General features: G+C 38.8%; 1 protein-coding gene across 10 annotated transcripts in view; it reads left to right on the top strand.

Annotated features, from left to right (window-relative positions):
* The window catches only part of DENND2B (DENN domain containing 2B), a 178454-nt gene that overhangs the window by 24849 nt on the left and 134345 nt on the right, over positions 1-19260 (top strand). The window contains exon 6 of one of the 10 annotated variants that reach the window (XM_058688158.1): positions 3016-3067. The exons of the other annotated variants lie outside the window; for them this stretch is intronic. The gene's annotated coding sequence lies outside the window, so the exon portion shown is untranslated. The remainder of the gene's footprint in view (positions 1-3015; positions 3068-19260) is intronic. 10 annotated transcript variants of the gene reach the window in all.

The following is a 19260-nucleotide window of genomic DNA, read 5'->3' as shown; positions in this document are numbered from 1 at the left end:
CAAGAGTTGGATGCTTAACTGACTGAGCCACTCAGGCGCCCCAAGGATTTTTATTTTAATTAATGTTAGAGTCAACCATAGTTTTGTGTAAAATAAAAAATGTAAACCCAACATAGGATCTCAGTTCTCTATACCCATTTTTACCTTAAAGAGCCTCTAACTGGAGAGCTTGCTTGCCCCATTGATAGGGCTTTGATAGGTAAAATTCTCACGAGCGGCTCTGATCGTATCAGGACGACTCAGTTTGGGTTTTGGATCTCAGAGGAATGTGACTTCTCAGCATAGGGGATTTAGACTCGAAAGATATGGGTTCAAGTTCCAGCTTTGCCACTTTTGTTTAGAAGTGTCTGGAGTTTGATATCAGAGGGATTTCTTAGCTCAGTTTTTCTGGTTCTTCTAGGTGAGGGTAATGCTCTAGCATCAGACAGAGTTCATGCCCTGATTAGTCCCTTGGTTCCTTCTTGTAGTTTGTTATCTTGTGTCACCTGAAAGCCATTTTGTTTCATCTGTAGCCTGTAGTTATAGATCAGAAAGGAAAATCAGCTGGGATTTCCTCTAGAGAATGGCAAGCCTCATTGTTGGTGATCTTTTGGTAGGAGTTTCTGTGAGAATGCTCTTAAGTTTTGAGAATTGAGGTTTCAAATAGTGACTTTGGCAATGCTCTTATTTATTTATTTATTTTATTATTTTTTTCCACTATAAAGGTCTTTTTTTTATATGAAATTTATTGTCAAATTGGTTTCCATACAACACCCAGTGCTCATCCCAACAGGTGCCCTCCTCAATGCCCATCACCCACTTTCCCCTCCCTCCCACCCCTCAGTTTAGTCTCAGTTTTTAAGAGTCTCTTGTGGTTTGCTTCCCTCCCTTTTTTTTTCCCCTTCCCCTCCCCCATGGTCTTCTTCTGTTAAGTTTTTCAGGATCCACATAAGAGTGAAAACATGGTATCTGTCTTTCTCTGTATGACTTATTTCACTTAGCATAACACTCTCCAGTTCCATCTACATTGCTACAAAAGGCCGTATTTCATTCCTTCTTATTGCCAAGTAGTATTCCATTGTATATATAAACCACAACGTCTTTATCCATTCATCAGTTGATGGACATTTAGGCTCTTTCCATAATTTGGCTATTGTTGAAAGTGCTGCTATAAACATTGGGGTACAAGTGCCCCTATGCATCAGCACTCCTGTATCCCTTGGGTAAATTCCTAGCAGTGCTATTGCTGGTTCATAGGGTAGATCTATTTCCAATTTTTTGAGGAACCTGCACACTGTTTTCCAGAGTGGCTGCACCAGTTTGCATTCCCACCAACAGTGCAAGAGGGTTCCCATTTCTCCACATCCTCTCCAGCGTCTGTAGTCTCCTGATTTGTTCATTTTAGCTACTCTGACTGGCGTGAGGTGGTATCTCAGTGTGGTTTTGATTTGTATTTCCCTGATGAGGAGTTACGTTGGACAGTGCTCTTAGTTAAATGTCAGAGATGTTTGGTTGCATTTTTGGTTCATTGCTTACTCACACAGTTGTTAATGTTTTTATATTTGGTAAGCATTTGTTATTTTTATCATTTATTAAAGGAGTGATTTAGATTTTCTAAGGTAGCTGAAAGCTTTAGAAAAATAGGACTGGGGTATCCTTTTGGTTCTCAGATATAATCTCCTGTATAGTACAACCATTTGACTATTTTAACTCACTCTGCCTCCAAATATCCTTAATCTCTCTCAAGTGATTTGCTGTCTCTCAAGAGATTTCACAACCTCTCTAAGAAACATTTTCTGAGCTTTCCAGACTGATAATCACAGATTATCTCCTTGTTATTAGCCTGAGTTTTCTTTTCATGTTTCTTGCTTTCACGGTTTTCCCATCCTTCTTCAACACACAAATGTTCACAGAGGGAACAAGTTGTCTTTCCTGGGCCCCAGTGGCAGCTACCAAATGTGCAGATTGCCTCTCTGGACTCATCCTTTCTTTCTCTTTGTCCGGCTAAACAAGCTGAGCACTCTGTATTTTTCTTTATACAACTCTCTTTTTAGACCCATGATTATACTTGTTGCTTTGTTTTTTGTTTTATGCAGGAAGTCAATATCAGATATGTAAGCAATTACAGGTTTCAGTGAAGGGAGCCTTTTGGAAATAAAATGTGCTTTTTCTTCCTATCGGCATGAATAATTGTGTAACATATGTAAATACTGAAGATGATCTTCTAAAAAAATATCAAAAGAATTTTGCCTAAGTCCCCTTTAAGAGCTTAAAAAGAATCCAGCCTTTATAAGATTACACTAAAAGCAACAGACTATCCCAACTGAGTCCCTTCTAGAAGTGTGGGAGTCATTTGTTTAAACCAGAACTTAGGATACCCAAGCAAATATGATAGAAAGAATCTACTTAACACTTTGTTAATAGCATAAGAAATAAAACTCTTTTTAATGGACATTTTGTGATAAAGGTCATAGTGATTAGAATATGTTGGGAACCCTGATTGTCAGTGCTCTGGAAACTACTTTGAGTAGACAAGTATAAATGTTAGTGGCTTTTTGTCTTTCTTTGGTGTGAAATTGGGATCTTGGATGTTAATTTAACTAAGAACAAGTTTGAATCTAGGTATTTGTGGATTTTCCCCCTACCCTTCTCCCTATTCTTTTTATCCTGAAGGCTAATTGGAGTGGAGTGGCAAGTGCCTCTAACCAAGGTATCCTTGTGTTGGGATGTTTTATCAGACACTGGTCTGTATTATTGTCATTCATACACCCTTACTTGTGTTCACCATTTATTGAATATCTGCTGTGGAAAAAGCACTGGGTTAGTCCTTTTTAAGCATCTGTTTGTTCTCTTACTACTTTTTTTTTTTTTTTTTTTTTTTTTTAGTGAACATCATATTAGGTGTTTGATGAATCAGTGAATGGGTAAAGCTAAAAAGTTAGAAATTATTTTTGGATATGGGTGTTGGATATCTCTTGATTTGAATGCTGCTGTTGGGAAGTGGCCATGCTTATATCATTCTGCCCTCTCTTCTAGGTGCTGTGATGACCCTTGACAAGGAGGCTGAGCATGTGGGGTATATTTTCTAGTGAGTGAACAGGGCCCGGTTAATTATTTTTGCTACCAGTTGTGTTAGATTACATTTTCTATTACCAGGAACTTCACTTAGCATAATATCCACTGCAGTAGAAAATACCCAGTGGCTGGTAGTGAGAACTACCTGGAGAGGGTTTTCCTGAAGGTCTGTTTTGCCAAGGATAGATTCTAGGTGCTTGGATCCAAAGAGCTTCTACACAGACCAGAGTGATTCTCACACTGGGACCCAAGGGGAATGGAAATTCTCTTAAAATGTTTTACTAGTATGGGAGGGAAGCCAAAGCTTTTGTTTTTCAATGGACAGTAGAATCTGTACTAGAGATGAAGAAAAGCCAGCTTACAGATGAATATTTAGTGTTCTATAGGGTTAGGGAAAGCATGGAAAAATGGGATTTAAGGTCAAAGTGTTCATTTGAGTCCTTAATGTCAAATTAATAAAAAAATCAGTTCCAAGGGTTTTGTTTTGCTATTTTTTTCCATATCTGTGTTTTGACAGGTCACTGTCTTAAATTAGAATAGTATTTAGGACCAAAACGTTTATATAGCAAGTGATATAGTAGAGTCATGGGAGATGGGCAGAGGCCACTTTGTGTCTTATTTCAGATGGACCATTTAAAAAATCCCCATGAGTAGCTTAGTGGTTAGAATTAGTTTGAAATAGCTTTGCTGAAAGGTATTGGTAAAATAACATTTATCAGTTTTTGTTTATTACTGATTTAGATAAAAGCAAGAAAGCCAATTTGAGAGCTGTATCATGTGCCTAGCCCTGCCCACATACAAGTTGCCTACTTAGTTCCCATGTATTTGTCACTGTTATTGGTCCCTGGGAGGCCAGGGGTAGATCTCAGGGTATGAGGCTCAGACTTGGTTGAAACCACATCAAGAGGTGTCTAGCTGGCTTAGTTGGTGGAACATGCGACTCTTAATCTTGGGGTTGTGAGTTTGAGCCCCATGTTGGATGCAGAGATTACTTAAAAATAAAATCTTCAAAAAAAGAAGAGCTGGCCCTGACAGGTTACTAGGGCTGTGGGTGTAGGGAAATGGGTGGATGGGACAGGGAAGAAAACCAGAAGGGCATGTAGTTCTGTGGAAATCGAGTAAAGAAATGAAAAAGTTATAACTCTTTTTTTCCCTCATTGACTTAGACCTCCATTCCATTGAAAACGTTTACTACTTGAGGTTATTTTATGAACCCTCATAGTAACTAGGTGAAAGCACTGTGACTTCTGTACACTGACGGGAAGGACACTCCTAGATGATTCCCTGGATATGTATTTGGGTTGTTTCCGTTCTTTCCCTCTTTTTTACCTAGGCTGTGATGCTGTTTTGTTTTTTTTTTTAAGAAATATTCTGGCTTTGGTGTCTAGAAATTTTTAGGGCTATGGGGATCGGGGGCAGGGGTGCTGAGTGTGACATGTTGCCAGTATGAGAGGCTTTTACACCCAGACAAATTTCCAGGAAAGAGGGTCAGAAAATGTATACACAAAGTCAGAAGGGAAAATGGCATGGCAGGTAGTGTGACTGCTTTGGCCATTGTGACTGTGTCTGCTCAGATGGGCCTGATGGTTGGATGATGGAATGGTACTGAGAATATTTTATAATCCACATCATTTCTTAAAGATTTTTTTCTTTAGGAAAAAGCATAGTACATTACATTGATTTTTGTTTTGAAATTTACATGACCTATCCATAAGTGAGCATACAGAGAAATGAACTTTCTTGAGATCACACAGCTCAAAAGATGAAGAGCCAGGATGTGAACCTAGACAGTTACACACTGAATGCCAAGCCTGTAACTGGTTCTGTATAGCCTCTAACTGGTCCCAGCTCTTCTGCTGTCCCTTTATAGTCTCTTCTCCACATAGCAACCAAAGTATTATGTGTGTCCCCTACTTTAGCCCTCATATTTATAGTTCAGATTTACTGCCCAAGTCCTTAAGTGCTCTAGCCTCTAGTCTTCCCACCTGCTGTCCACCGTCCTCCCCATCTCTTCTGTCTCAGAGCCTTTGCCTTGTACCTGGGATATTCTTCTTGAATATTGCTAGTTTGTACCCTCCCTCATTTAGGTGTCAGCTCAAATGCATCTCCTCGAGGAGGCTGTCCCTGACCATCCTATGCAAACTTCTCTTAGTGAATCTTTAATCCTTCCTTTGTTTTTCTTTTTAAAATTATATTATGTATTTGTGTGTTTTTCCTGTTTGCTTTCACAAATAAATAAACTTCGTGGGATTAGGGAGTTGGTCCATCTGTTTACTGGTATCCTTACTTTTTAGAACAGTATGTGGAAAGTTTTCTTTAAATATTTGTTAAATGAGTAAGTGGTGTCATTTTCATTTGGTGTTCATGTTTAACATGACTTCACTTGGATAAAAATAGTAGAGGGGAAAAGGATATGCAGGTGATACATACAAGTCTGGGTCTTACTTGCTTTTATATTTATTACCAAGGCTTTACCATAATATCTGGCCAAAAAAATGCTCAGAATATCTGAGTTGAACAAATGCACAATTTGATTTATTTTGGATTCCACACAGGAGTTCAGAGAAGGGAGAGAATAGTGTGGACTGAAGTCCTTAGAGAAATTTGTGGAGGACTTGTAGGCTTTCAAGGCGAGATTGAGTTTGGTTGGTTTGTTGTTGTTTTTGTTATTTAAAGCTGGAAGGATCTTAAGATGATCTAGTTCAAGCTTCTTGGTTATAAATGGGGAAACTGAGGGGCGCCTGGGTGGCGCAGTCGGTTAAGCGTCCGACTTCAGCCAGGTCACGATCTCGCGGTCCGTGAGATCGAGCCCCGCGTCAGGCTCTGGGCTGATGGCTCGGAGCCTGGAGCCTGTTTCCGATTCTGTGTCTCCCTCTTTCTCTGCCCCTCCCCCGTTCATGCTCTGTCTCTCTCTGTCCCAAAAATAAATAAAAAACGTTGAAAATAAATGGGGAAACTGAGCCCAGAGAGACAAGAACTTGCCCAAAGGCACACATGGTTTTGTTAGAACCATGTCTGGAATCCAGCTATTTTGATTCCTAGGTCAGTTCTCTTTCCTCTATACAGTGCTTCCTTCAGAATGAAGGAGGAGCTTTGAGGGGTGGGAAGTGACTAGGAATAGCATGAGCAAAGGCTCAGAGGCAGAAAAGATGTTGGCTTGTGTGGGATAGAAATTGGGATGGAAATTAGGCCATGTTAATTGAATCAGTGAGTTAATGAAAGAGATCCATGGGAGATATAGTAGGCTGTAGAAGCTGTGTAAGACCAGATCCTGGAGGATTATTTTTTTAAATGTTTATTTATTTTGAGAGAGAGTGTGTGTGCGAGCAGGGAAGGGGCAGAGAGAGAGGAGAGAGGGACTCTCAAGCAGGCTCCACTCAGAGCCTGAAATGGCCGATCTCATGAACCGTGAGATCATGACCTGAGCAGAAATCAAGAGTCAGACTCTTAACTGACTGAGCCATCCAGGCACCCCTAATATTTTATTTTTAAGTAATCTCTACACCCAGTGTGGGGCTTGAAGTAATGATCCTGAGATCGAGTTGCATGGCTCTATTGACTGAGCCAGCCAGGCCCCAGATCGTGGAGAATCTTGAATGTTATCTTGAAGAGTTTAAATTTGGAATGACAGGGAGACATGTGAAAATACTTTAAATATTGTTCTGTATTTTCTCTTCAGTGAAGGTGACAAATAATGTAATATAGAAAATGGATTATAATTGAAGAATAAGTTGGAGCCTTGTAGGAGTTAGGAAGCCATTATAATAATCCAGATATCAGTGTAGTTTGGGGAGTAGTAACATTTCAGTTTGTTTTGTTTTTGTTTTTAGAAATTGTGTATTTTTTGAAGATGATATGTAATTCTCTGACAAAAGGTGTGTACCCTGATTTCTAAGAGAGATTGGGAGCAATAAGCCTGGAGAACCAGTATTTTACTTTATTTAATTCCATATATGTTGTAAATGAAATTTCAGTGTCTCGATGGTAATCCCTCTTAAGAAACCCAGGTCAGGTTAGTAAAGTAGGGATAGAAGATAACACTGTCCTCCATGTGAAGATCATCGTGGAGAGCATGGGCAGGGGCAGAAGGAGCAGATGGGCAGTGAATGAGAGCAGCTTCCAAAAGAGAGTCTGGACCTCTCTGTCACAGGTACTGCATTGTGGCTGGGGAGTCAGGCATCCAGGTTCCTCAGCTGGCACCATTTCTTTCTTTCTTTCTTTCTTTCTTTCTTTCTTTCTTTCTTTCTTTCTTTCTTTCTTTCTTTCTTTCTTTCTTTCTTTCTTTCTTTCTTTCTTTCTTTCTTCCTTCCTTCCTTCCTTCCTTCCTTCCTTCCTTCCTTCCTTCCTTCCTTCCTTCCTTCCTTCCTTCCTTCCTTCCTTCTTTCCTCCCTCCCTCCCTCCCTCCCTCCCTTCCTTCCTTCCTTCCTTCCTTCCTTCCTTCCTTCCTTCCTTCCTTCCCTCCCTCCTTCTCCTTGGACACAAGAGGTCAGTGGGAGTAAGAACCAGGCTCCTGGGCCCACAAATGCTTTGGATGGATTGGTTGTGTTGAAGCTCGGGCCTACTCATGTAGTCCACATAAGGTTTCAACTGGAACTGATGAGTATAGACTAATACAACCCCTACCAAGCCAGTGAATTGGCATGGGGTATGATACTTTAAAAGTTTTTCCATCCTCAGGAATCTTTTTCCATCTCTAAGGGAAAACTTTAAAAGTCAGCATGTAAGTGAGAACACAGACCTTTAAATAATATCTCATACTGGATCTGAGAGTTTGGGTTGCAAAAAAATCCTGGAGCATTTAACATTCAACAAATACTTATTGAGCAGGACCTGTTAAACACCTAATACTGTGCTTAGTATTGGAACTTTAATCTTTTGATCATGCTGCATCAAATGTTATTAATAAGATATTAACATTTGGCTCTATTTCACATTCAGTTTAGCCCCCAACATTATATAGCTCGTCCATAAACCCTCAGTTAGTTCAGACTGTTCACTTACACTTGCAGTCACTTGTTGAACGTTTACTATATAAGAAGCAATATGATGAATGTTGAGGCAGTTTTGAAGGTGAACAAGGATTAGTGAGGGTCCTCAACTGGTCACCTGGAATATACCAGGTAGATCTGGCAGCTGTTAAGTTTCCTGGGATTCCTAGCCCAAGAGGAGGGGGTTTCAGCAGTAGTGCATCCCTCTTCACTTGTTCTGCTCACACTAGGTCCTCCCCCATCCCCCTTGCCACTGTTCTCCAAGCCTATCTTTAAATTTAAGAGAAATCAAAATTAGCTCCTTTGCATTAAATTGGGGAAGTTCCATTAAGGGCAGCACTTCTCTGATGAAAGTTCAATAAAGTTTGAAATCTTTCCCAGAGAATCTCTTCTGTCTGTGTAATCTCAAAGAAGAGGCTTCTCCATGGGAACTTTCCTCCTTCCTCTGAAAGTTGCTTTGCCTACAGTTGGACACACAGTATGCAGCATTCGGTATTTCTCAGGCTCTTCACTTTGGCCTGCTTCACTGGCTCTTTGTGGAGATGCCAGGAGGGGCATGTTGCCTTGTTTTTTTAGAGTGAATGACACAAATGAGAGGGAGGCAATCATGCTAAATTTTCCCATCATTTGGTAAGGCAGCTGCTCAACAGAAGAGAGGCAAAAGAAGATGGATGCAGAAGAGTGTTTCATCGAGGCTTTGAATTGCCAGTTGGAGTGAGGTTGTTTTCCCCTCCTTTGCTTGGTATCTGGAGCCAGTTTGTACATTGTCTGTTGGGGTTTGCTCTGCTTTATTCATGTGTGCAACAACACTGAGAAGCATATTTTATTCTTAATTTGGTACCCTCTTCCTGTGGGATCTCAGCTATCTTCAGGGCTTCAACCATGTCCTTTTTTTTTTTTTTTTTTTTGCTTATTTATTTATTTTGAGAGAGACAGAGACAGTGCAAGTGGGGAGGGGCAAAAAGAGAGGGAGAAAGGGAGAGTGAGAAAGAGCACGTGCATGCAAGTGCATGAGTGAGGGAGGGGCCGAGGGAGAAGGGGAGAGAGAGAATCTTAAGCAGGCTCCACACCTAGTGCTGAACTGGCGCTCCATCTCATGACCAACCATAAGATCATGACCTGAACCAAAATCAAGAGTTGGATGCTTAACTAACTGAGCCACCCTGGCACCCCTCAAATCCTTTTTATACCACTCATTAGATGTGATCCTGGACAAGTCACTTAACCTCTCCGTGCTTCAGTTTCCTCATCTGTAAAATGGGGGTAAAAATAGTGCCTACCTCCTAAGGTCTTTGTGAGGACAAATAAATTAATATATGTACAGTACTTAGATGACCTGGCATGTAATTTAGTGTGTATAATTATTGCTGTTGGACAGCTGGATGATCTGCAGGCCTCTCAAAATTTCCCTGTTTAGTTTAGTACCTATCTCTATAAAGCTGTCTTTCTTCTGTATTCATGAGCTCCTTTATTGATATCAGAGTCATCTCTGATTTCTCCTTTTTTCTCAGTAATCATACTCGAAGTCTTGTCAGTTACATTTCCCAAGAGTCCTCCTCACTGTCTTGCCTCCAACTCAGTTAAAGATTTGACCATCTTTTTTGTGGAATGCATCCTTAATGTCTCAGAATGCCTGCCCCTGGATGTTTTTCAGTCAGTCTCTCAGGCTGCTCCCAAGAGTGATCTTTCTAAAGTAGTTTAATTATCATAGTTCCTTTCTAAAAACTCTTTCCTTTTTTATGAGGAATAACATACAGTAAAGGGCACAAATATTAAACATATAACTTACTGGCTTTCAGCATTTATAGTCACCCGTGTAACCACTCTCAGATCAAGATATAGAACATTTCCAGCTTTATGTCTCTTTTGAGGTAGAATGTGCATTCCTACCCCTAACCACTCTTTTATTACCATTTGTTTTGCCTTTTTTCTTTTCAAATTTTTACAAATACTTAAAATAGAATTCTTTTTTCCAGTTTTATTGAGAAATAATTGCTATACATCACTGCATAAAACTAAGGTGTACAACATGATGATTTGATTTTCATGTATCATGAAATGATTATCACAGTAGGTTCAGCTAACATTCATCTTGTATAGATATAATAAAAAGAAAAGAAAGAAGGACAGAATAAAGAAAAAAATTTATCCTTGTGATGAGAACTCTTAGGATGTACTCTCTTAGCAGCTTTCCTGTATGTCATATAGCGGTGTTAGCTATGGTCATCATGTATGTTACGTGCATAGTGCTTATTTGTCTTGTAACTGGAAGTTTGTATCTACTGCTAACCACTTGTGTATCTCCATTTTGCTTTTTCTTGATCTTTGTGTAAATGAATCATAAAAATCCTTTATTGATTCTTCTTGTTCTATATCTTTGACAGAGTAATTCTAAACTCACTTAATGTGACATTCAAATATGTTTGTCATCTGGCTTTTACTTCAGGTCCTTTGCACGTAGCCTGCCCTTCCTGCCATGCATGTAGTGTACAAACACAATAGGCTCTTTTTCCCTTTCATTTTTTTGTGCCTGATATTCTCTTGGCCTTCTACTTCATTCCCTGGCAAATTCATCCTTAAAAACTCAGTTCTAGGCAGAATCAAGCCCTTCTCTGTTCTCTGGAGGCATGATTATTATAGTTGGTTACTTATTTACATGTCTTTCTCCTCTACTTATCATTTTCAAGAGCCCATGGATGGGGCACCTCCCCCCCCCCCCAGTTTTACACAGGTAATTCATATTTTCTCCAGAAAAATTAGAAAACAGAAACAACAAAAAAACCCCGAAACCCATTATATAGAGATGACCATTGTTTACATATATACCAAAATATATACCAACACTGTCATTCATTCACAAAATAAACATTCATTCACAAAATACTAAATATCTACTTTGTTATTTACATTTAGTTCCCCCCCCCTACTTTTTGTTGTTATAAAAACACTGTTGAACATCCTTATGCCTATATTTTAGTGCAGTTCCCTGATTATTTTTGGAGGATACATTTGTAGATGTAGATGAAAGAGATGAACATTTTTAAGGACTTTTGATACACTTAGCCAAATCACTTTCCAAAAAGTCTTTACCCTGGGTACACTTCTGCTAGGGTAAGAGTGCATGTTTTCAGCTGTCTCTGCGAAACTAAAAAGAAGGAAAATGGTATTTTGTAAATCTGATAAGATAAAAATGGTTTTGCATTACTGTTTTAATTTGCATCTCTTTGCTACTGAGGTTGAGTATTTTCTCATATGCTTAATACCATTTAATTTATATTATATAATTTATATTTCTTATGTGATTTATATGTTCATGTATTATATTTGTACTGATTTTATCAATGTTTTTAATATTAAGGATATTAAGTCATATATACTACATATATATCCCTCATTTTGTCATTTATCTAACTTTAATTTGTTTCTAAATATAAACATTTTAAATAATTTAATGTAGTGAAATGTATTAGTCTTTTATTATTGTTTAAAGTTTATTTATTTATTTTGAGAGAGAGAGAGGGAGAGAGAGTGCACGCATGCAAGCATGCATGCATGGAAGAAGGACGGAGAAAGAGGGAAAAAGAGAATCCCAAGCAGGCTCTGTGCTGTGAGCCTGATGCAGGGCTTGATTTCATGAATCATGAGATCATGACCTGAGCTGGAATGAAGAGTCAAATGCTTAACTGACTGAGCCACCCAGCCACTCCAAATTTATTAGTCTTTTAAATATGTTTTTTTACCTGTGGTGTCATTCTTAGAATGATCTTCCTGAGGGAATATTAGATAAATATCCATTATATATTTTTCTTCTTCTTTTGTAATGTCATTTTGTGCATTTAAATCTTTACTCAATCTGGAACTTATTCTGTTACAAAATCATACTACTAAGGATAGCTAATTTTTTGAGTGCATATTATATGCTAGGCACTTGCTTCACTTATACTGACTCATTTAAACTTTCAACAAACCTGTGCTATAGGCACTGTTAGTATCACTGCAAATTGACTTGCTGAAGGTTGCTCAGCTAGTAAGTTGCAAAGATAGGAGTCAAGTTCAGATAGTTGAGCCCTAGAGCCCATGTCCTCAACTACTCTGCTAACTTAATTTTTTCCCAATGACCTAATGTCATTTTTTAAGGAATCCATTCTTTCGCCACTGTTTTGAAATTGCCAATTTTAATCGTATGTTAAATTTATACAAATACTTAGGTATGTTACAAACTTTTGTTCCACTGCGCTGTCTGTCTTTTTGGTGATAATGCCACACTGTTTTAATTTGTGTAGTTGAAAGATGGTATTCTCCTCACCTTTGCATCCCCAGTGCTTAACAGTGACTGCTGCCTTGTAGGTATTTAATGAATATTTGCAGAATGATGTCACTCTTGGAGGTTCATGGATAGAATTCAGAGGGTCTGCAGCTTGGCTAGGAAAAAATTACATCATCATTTTCATTGACCCCAGACTGAAATTCAATATTTCTTTTAATTATGAATATAGGCAATAAAGCACAGTAGTAATAGCACTACCTTTGACTTTGTCATGGATATTTGCCAGGGTGAACCTTAGGTTAAAAACTCTTGCTTTATTGTATTTCTTTCTTGGGGCCATTTTATCTTTGTGTCTCATACTTAGGCAGTGACTGATACTTAGTAGATGCCCAATAAATATGCTAATTTTAAAAACTTTTAATTTTCAAATATGCACAAAAGTCAAAGAACTGCATAATGAACTCCCATAATGACTTCTTCATCCAGCTTCAAATATTATCAGCATTTTGCCAGTTTTGTTTTATCTATCTGTCCTCATTTCTGGATTATGCTATTTTACCCAATGATATTTCAGAAAGCAAATCTAATTGATAAGGACTTGAAAATATATAGCCCTTCTTTTTTTTTTTTTTATATATTTATTTAGTTTTTGGGAGAGTGCAAGCAGGGGAGGGGCAGAGAGAGGGGACAGAGGATCCAAAGCAGGCTTTGTGCTGACAGACTGATAGCAGCGAGCCTGATGGGGAGCTAGAACTTACGAAATGTGAGATCATGACCTGAGCCTAAGTCGGATGCTCAACCAACTGAGCCACCCATGCGCCCCAGCCCTTCTTTTTTTTTTTTTTAAATGTTTGTTTTTATTTTTGAGATAGAGAGAGACAGCCTGCTCACGAGCAGGGGAGGGGCAGAGAGAGAGGGAGACACAGAATCTGAAGTAGGCTCCAGGCTCTGAGCTGTCTGCACAGAACCTTATGTGAAGCTTGAACCCAGGAACTGTGAGATCATGACCTGAGCCGAAGTCAGACACTTAACTGACTGAGCCACCTAGGTGCCCTCGAAAAACATATAGGAATTCTTAATAAATTTAACAAAAGTAAACTAATTCCTCAATATCATCTATTACCCAGCTTGTATTTAAATGTCCTCTATTGTCTCAAGGTGTCTTTTACTTAAATTGGATTTTTGAATTGGGATCCATGTAATACCTACACTTTGTATTTGGTTGATATGCCTCTTCTTGCATGTTAAAGACATATAAATTATTTGTTAACTTATCTTCATGTTCTGATACTGCTCCCACCCTCCTTCTCTGTTGCTTACTTTGGTATATTTTTACTGGTAACTTATTGTTGACAATTGCTCTTTTCCCCATTTAACATTTTATTCATCATTTTAGTAAATTGTTGATTTTGGTTATTTAGTCTTATTTTTAAAACTTGCGTCATTTAAAGTTGTTCTTTCAGCCATATTTTGGACTGAGGTATGTGATGCATAAATTTCTTAAGATCAAAGCTCTAACAGATACTTCTTTTTCATTTTCTCGACAAGTCTAACCTTGTTAAATAATTTCAGGTTGGGGTGCCTGGGTGGCTCAGTCAGTTAAGTGTCTGACTTTGGCTCAGGTCATGATCTTGTGGTTTGTGAGTTCAAGCCCTGCGTTGGGCTCTGTGCTGATAGCTCGGAGCCTGGAACCTGCTTCAGATTCTGTGTTTCCCTCTCTCTGCTCCTCCCCCACTTGTGTGAGTGTGTTCTCTCTCTCAAGAATAAATGAACATTAAAACAATTTTTTAAAAGTAAGAATTTGGGGTAAAAAAGTAGTTTCTCTGGGGCACCTGGGTGGTTCAGTTGATTAAGCATCTGTCTTCAGGCTCAGGTCATGATCTCATGGTTTATGAGTTCAAGCCCCACATCGGGCTCTTTGCTGTCTATATGGAGCACACTTCACATCCTCTGTCCCCCCCTCTGTCTGCCCCTCCCCTGCTTGCACTCTTTCCTCTCAAAAATAAATAAATAAAAACTCAAAAAAATGAAAAAATACTTTCTCTGAGAGTTTTATACACATCTGTGGGCCTTAATTGTATCCTCTGTAGAATTGGAAGAAATTCAGATTTGGGTCTTTTCTACAGGCAGAATTTTTTCTTTTCTTTATACTTCAAAAATATGAGAATGTGATAGTGTTAGTCTGTGGTTGTTGATTTTTTTCAGAATTCCATACATCTTTTGTATTTGGACCAAACTCTTTTTTCTGGACAGTTTGCTTCCATGAAAATTTTAATTACAGATTTGAGCCCATTTGCTGAAAGACTTCTATTTGCAGGGTGGTTCTCTGAGCTGCATTCCTTCTCATGATTTTCAGCTTGTACATTCTTGAATCTCTTTTTATCTTTCATTAATTTCTGCATATCATATCTTTATCTTGATTTCTTGATTGGTAGCATCACTTCTGTTTTTATCACATTCATCCCTTCATTGCTTTAGTATGGACCTCCTGTTTTTACAGCCTGTACTCGTATAGTCATTATGATGGTCTGTTTTATCTCCTTGAGAATCAGGAGATGCCAACTGTTCTGATTTGATTGATTCAAATTTGAACTGAATTGATTCAATTCAATAAATTTGATTGATTGTTTACTGTGGGGAAGGCATTCCATTATAGGGATTAGCTTTGTTTTTGTTTCCTAAGTTTTTTTTTTTTCTTTGCTTATATCTTTTTCCTGTTTATTAAGTTTTCTAAGTTTACTTGTTGATTCCCCTTTCATAGTTTCAGACTATTTGGTTTGCACTGTATTTACTGAGATTTGTGAGAAGTTCTTTTCAATATATTGAGATCCTATTTCAGCCTCATTATAAAGGGTTAAGGAATTGAGCCATTTTTAATTTTTCTGACGGTTTAATTAATGATCACCTAATTATAAACCCCCCATTTTGGAAAATGACTTCATAAACGAGAAGTGAAATTCCAGATTCCCGTTTCATTTTTTTAAGTTTATTTTTTATTTATTGAGAGAGAGAGAAAAAACATTAGAGGGGCAGAGAGAGGGGGAGAGAGAGAGAATCCCAAGCAGGCTCTGCACTGCCAGCATGGAGCCCAATGTGGGGCTGGAATTCACAAACTATGGGATCATGAGTTGAGCTGAAATCAAGAATAGGATGCTTGGGGTGCCTGGGTGGCTCAGTCGGTTAAGCGTCCAACTTCGGCTCAGGTCATGATCTCACAGTTTGTGAATTTGAGCCCCACGTCAGGCTCTGTGCTGACAGCTCAGAGCCTGGAGCCTGCTTTGGATTCTGTGTCTCCCTCTCTCTGCCCCTCCCCTCCCCTGCACATGCTCTGTTTTTTTCTGTCTAAAAAATAAATAAAAAATTTAAAAAAAAAGGAAAAAGAATAGGACGCTTAACCCACTGAGCCAGCCAGGAGCCACCTCCCCACCCTTGTCCCATTTCACTTTTGTTAAGATGAATTTGAAGGAAGAGCCCTACCATGATGGGAGAAAGCTCTGTATGAACATGTGGCTTATGCTTGAGAGACAATGCTTGGGCATGCTTCTGGAGAGCTTCCTGACTCCTGTAGCCTCCAGGTCTGTGAAGGCAGTTGCGTTCCTGGTGTCCCCTTTCTCAGTCACTCTGCTTCCACTTGGCTAGAAGTGGGAGAAGGCATTGCTGTCATTCATTCTGACTCTTTTGCCATTTCTGTGTCTGGTGTTTGAAAACTCCCAGGATAGCAAAGGAACAATTAAGAATATTTTTTAAAAAATGAATGACTCAGGGCGCCTGGGTGGCTCAGTCGGTTAAGCGTCTGACTTTGGCTCAGGTCATGATGTCACGGTCTATGAGTTGTAGCCCTGCGTCGGGCTCTGTGCTGACAGCTCGGAGCCTGGAGCCTGCTTCGGATTCTGTGTCTTGCTCTCTCTCTGACTCTCCCCTGTTCATGCTCTGTCTCTCTGTCTCAAAAATAAATAAACATTAAAAAAATTTTTTAAAAAAATGAATGACTTAGTAACAAATCCTTTCCCAAATGAGATGGTTCCAGTTTTTGCTTTCAACAAAACTGAAAGAGTTGCCCTCTGGTAGATGATTTAAAATAATTAAAAAAATTTTTTTAATTATTTATTTATTTTAGAGAGAGAGAGAGAGAGAGAGAGCGAGCATGCACACAAGCCGGGGAGGGGCTGTGAGAGAGGGAGACACAGAATCTAGAAGCAGGCTCTAGGCTCTGAGCTCTCAGCATAGAACCCGATGTAGGGTTTGAACTCATGACCTGAGCTGAAGTCAGACGCTCAACCAACTGAGCCACCCAGACATCCCAAAATAATTTTTGAATATAGATCACTGTGTAATTTGGGCATCTAACTCAGAGTGCAAAGATTGATATTGCTATAACAAAAGTTCTTTCATTCCTATGTAGTTATTTATGTGAACAAAGTTTTTTGGCCCTTGCAACATATAGACTAGAAATACAGAAATTAATGCATTTATAATAAAATTTTGCTTTTTATATTTAATACAAATTTGTAATATGAATGTTTTGATCAGTTGCATAATAGTAATAAATATAATGAAAACTCAATCCAAAAGAAATTATTTTTTGGACATTTAGAGTCTATATCATAGGATTTAAAAATATGTAAATGTATTTATATATAATACTTATATTGCAGAGAAATGTCAAAAGTTGATCACTAAAAGATTTTCAAGCATAAATATTAGGATAAAATCCTGAGAAGGAAGTAAAAGGTAAAAGTTCATAGAGAAGAAGGAATGGGCATAAAATTTCATGCTTTTTTTTTTTTAAATGGATGGTGATGGGGTGCCTGGGTGACTCAGTCAGTTAAGCATCTGACTTAATCTCAGGTCATGATCTCACAGCTCGTGAGTTCAAGTCCCACGTTGGGCTCTGTGCTGACAGCTCTGAGCTGGAGCCTGTTTTGATTCCGTGTCTCCCTCTCTGCACCTCTCCTGCTTGTGCTCTGCCTCTCTCTCTCAAAAATAAATAAATAAGGGGCGCCTGGGTGGCGCAGTCGGTTAAGCGTCCGACTTCAGCCAGGTCACGATCTCGCGGTCCGTGAGTTCGAGCCCCGCGTCAGGCTCTGGGCTGATGGCTCGGAGCCTGGAGCCTGTTTCCAATTCTGTGTCTCCCTCTCTCTCTGCCCCTCCCCCGTTCATGCTCTGTCTCTCTCTGTCCCAAAATAAATAAAAAATGTTGAAAAAAAAAATTTAAAAAAAAAAATAAAATAAATAAATAAATATTTTAAAAAATTTAAATGGATGGTGATGGATTGTAAATCACTATGGTATTCAGACTTCATTGGATGAATTTGGACTCATTTAAAAAAAGAGTAATGTAGTACTTTCATTTTAAAACGTCAATATTTATAAAATGCCAATATTTATAATAGGCTAGAAAGCATATTTCTACTACTGTTTATGATGCAAAAACATATGTTTAAAAGTAATTTTTAACGTGGACATATGGGAAGAATACTTGTTTTGTAAAATTCTTTTAGGGCAACATGAGAAACATTTATAATAGAGTATGATATAGGTGATTAACTAGAGGAGAAGGAGGAATAATAAGGAAAAGATGCAAAGGAAGCCCCAGGATCACAGAAAGCAACCAGAGAAGGTGCTATTGGAGCTGAATCTTGAGGGACAATGGGAGTTGGCTAGCAAAGTAGAGGTGGAAAGGAAGGGGGAACAGTGTATACAAAAGACCTGGAGGTATAAAAGAACATGGAGACTTTGGGGGAGATGGCTGGAGTGGCATGAGGTGGATGGGGATTTACAGCCAGCCTGACAGTACACTTTGATGGCCTGGAAAGCAGAGGTGATGGGGGGTGGGGATGTGGAGGTGGAGGTGGGGGAGTGGAGGTCTTTTGAGGGAGCTCTTGCTAAAGGCCAGGCAGGAGGTAGTGAGGACAAGTGCAGTCCATTAATGGTGCTTTTTCCCCAGTGGCTCTTTTCCGTATTGGTAATCTTCTAAACATTCTTACAAATGTAGAGGTTCTTTTTTTTTAATTTATTAAAAAAATTTTTTTTTAAGTTTATTTATTTTGAGAGAGGGAGAGAAAGAATCCCAAGCAGGCTCTGCACTGACAGTGTGTGTGGAGTCCGATGCAGGACTCAAACCCACAAACCATGAGATCATGACCTGAGCTGAAATTAAGAGTTGGACGCTTAGCTGACTAAGCCACCCAGGGGCCCCACAAATGTAAAGATTCTTATTTATATTCTGCTAGGGTAGAAAAGTGAGGTTCTATTCCACTTCTAGGTTTTGTACGTCAGTAGTGATGTGCAGGCTGAGATTAGCAGTAGAGTCCAAGGATTCTTTCTACACACTGGCCACATGTTTAGTTGAGGCCTTCAGCTTGTCATGAAAAAGGCTGACTACGTTTTTAGAGCCAAAATTTGAGATCCTTGGGCCAATAAAGGATTTACCCCCGCTGATTTGTAAATTTGTTTATGTGAAAAGCTTTTACAAACTTCTACAAATTAAATCAAATTTAACATATAAATTTAACTAAATCACCCTTATAAAGAATTCAACTGTATAAAATTTCTTTGGTCCCAGAAGAGGTAGCACACAAGGGCATACTTCTGGCCCATCTGGTACTGGGAATTCTTTTGTTTTCATGATGGAGAAGTTCCCCATTATAGGGATCAAAATAAGAGGGCTGTAAAATAAGACTATGTATAGTCCAGAAAAAACAGAAAAAATTGATTACACTTTTTGCCTGTTTGAAATATTTGTTCTGCAAAGTGATAGAGCCCTGATTCAGTGTTTGCGTAGAGCAGATTGAATGAACTCCAAAAGGAAATCATCAAAGGGTTGATCTGATACCACACAGAAACACGAGGTGATGAGATGAGTGGTTTTTCCACATTTTAATATTTTCCAGGATGACACTGAAAGCCTTGCCCTTAGAGAACCCGGAGCCACCTAATAATTCATTCTTC

The sequence above is a fragment of the Neofelis nebulosa genome, chromosome 10 (genome assembly GCF_028018385.1).
Source record: "Neofelis nebulosa isolate mNeoNeb1 chromosome 10, mNeoNeb1.pri, whole genome shotgun sequence".
Lineage (NCBI taxonomy): Eukaryota > Metazoa > Chordata > Mammalia > Carnivora > Felidae > Neofelis > Neofelis nebulosa.
The sequence above is the reverse complement of the archived record's forward strand: the minus strand, read 5'-3'. Positions and strand labels throughout refer to the sequence as shown.